Raw genomic sequence first — 2,430 nt, 5'->3', positions numbered from 1 at the left:
TCAGTGAGCGGACAAAAGGTAAACCTATCCAAAGGCATGCTCCACACCTGTAGAAGTCAGCCTTTTTAGCAGGCATACCACAAATTATGCCCTCCCCATGTGCCACTCTAATCCCCTTCCCCTGCCTGATCTGTGGCTCTGCTTTCTTCTCATTGTCCTGTGCCCCCTGCCTAATCTGCTACTCTGCTCTCTGCTCCTCGCCCTATCTGTCACAGTGCTGCCTGCACACACAGAGGCTATCCATACCACTCGCCGCAGGTTAACCACCCATAATTTGTAGTGCTTACGCAGCCATCCCTCACAATTATACCTACACAAGCATAGGATTGTCTGTACTAAAGGAAGAATCTGTAGCAATCAATTAAATAAGTCTGTTGTTATTGTAGTTATATATTGTACCAGCACATCCAGGGTCTAATGCAGGGGTGGGAAAAATGCGGCCCATGGGCCACATGTCGCCTGCCAGGCCATTCTATCTGGCCTACGGGGCCCCTAAAAAATTTAGAAAATTAATATTTATTTGCCCCTGGCTGCCTGTTATGTGGCCCTCAATGGCTTGCCAAAGCTCAGTAAGCGGCCCTCCGCCCAAAATAATTGCCCGCCCTGGGTCTAATAAGACCTGCTTTGAACTTTGTCAGCCAATAAGTAAAATCACAGAATTGTGGGGAAATTGCAAAATGTCTTGCTTTTGCCTTATTTTGGATTGGAACACATGTTCAGAATTGCAGATTCACCTTTAAAATAGAAAATCCTTTGCTCTAGATCTATTTGAGAGCAGGCCTGGACTGTGTTAGGGTCGTGCAGGGACAGCCCATACCCTGAAGCACTTACAGTCGAAGAGACAAGATAATATAATCCGAGGAATTCACAGATGAGATAGCAGAGAGACAAAGGGACTTGTCAAGGGGGACCAAGGAGAGCTGGTTCGTCTTCTTACTCCCACACGGTTGCAAGATCACCCTTTGTCTCCAGCCATGCTGTTCACCATGCGCTCCACAGCCACCGCCGACACAGATCCCATCACCAGCCTTAGCACATGGTGTTAGTTACTACTCCCAAGTTCCACAAACAAGCATCGTTCACAGTATAGAAGCAGTGGCCAGAAATAAAACTATAACTCTCCAGCCATAACAAAAGAAAAGGATTTTTTTTTTCGGTGAAAGGAAACAACACGCCTACAATAGGATTTTTCCTTTATAAGCAGTGCAGCCCAAATCTGATACAATAACTGCATTTGTGCCTTTCAAAAACACGTCGCTGTGGAACTCATAACAGAAGAAGTGAAAGGAACAAATTTAGGCTTCAGGTCAGTTCTCTAAGGAGAAGGGAAAGTGCATCATCAATCATTCTGTATTTCCCCATTGCTTTCAGGTCAGAGCCTCACCAGGCATTTAGAGAGTATTCATAAATGTCACTAATGGATTATTGTTGCATCCTGAAAGAAGATACTTTTATTTATGCAGGGAATGCCAATTAAATTCACGGCATGAGATAGATAGATATTGAAATTAATAAGCGCCCAGTAAAATGTAAAGTGCACAATTGATTTTAGATCCTCTGTTATATGCACAGCATGTAATTACGGATAGTAAATTTAAAATGAAAATTTAGATGCTTACAATATGCTTCAGTGAAGTTGTTCATTGAGATTCACATAAATCCAGAGGATACACATTAGAAGTTCAGACTCTCCCATAAAAAAAAAAAACACTAAACTAGCACTACAACCTTCATGGAGGGAAACGAGAGCAACCCTCACATGGCTCAGCAGCAGGCACCTCTCATCTGAAAAAGTTAATGGCCATGCATCATTTATGCTTTCTGTGGTGGAGAGCAAAAATGAATCGAATAAGTATTTGTTAACACACACGACAGTGCGCCAAATAAAAATGCCTGGAGGCCTATAGATTCCCATTTCTTTATCTTAAATAAATAAGTAAAATTGGTAAGTGGTAATGCATCTACACCAATGTGCAGCCCACTTTGTCAGACACTCTATATTGCAAACGACAGTTTTGCATTGTAATTTAATACGTGTTTTGCTTTCAAGTGCAGCATCTCAGATGCCAGCAATACAGGCAGAACTACTGGCTCCGTGCTACTTGTGTTTTTATACCACCCTCATCGATGTGGCATCAGAAAGCTGAAGGTGGCTGTGGTGTCACTAAGATTTAAACACATGTGCTTGTTCAGGAAGTTGAGTTGCTTTGACCAACTGAGGGGTCCCTGATGATGGTAGGGGTTATCATAGTTTCATAGTTTCTAGGGTCGGAAGGGACCTGAGCAGATCATCTAGTCCGACCCCCTGCCATGGCAGGAAGAGCACTGGGGTCAAATGACCCCAGTAAGGTGGTCATCCAACCTCCTCTTAAAAACCCCCAGGGTGGGAGCCTGCACCACCTCACTTGGAAGCTGGTTCCAGACTCTAGC

The sequence above is a fragment of the Gavialis gangeticus genome, unplaced genomic scaffold, assembly GCF_001723915.1.
Source record: "Gavialis gangeticus isolate Ggan-Ray unplaced genomic scaffold, GavGan_comp1, whole genome shotgun sequence".
In the NCBI taxonomy this organism is placed as follows: Eukaryota; Metazoa; Chordata; order Crocodylia; family Gavialidae; genus Gavialis; species Gavialis gangeticus.
Note: the sequence above shows the minus strand (reverse complement) of the source record.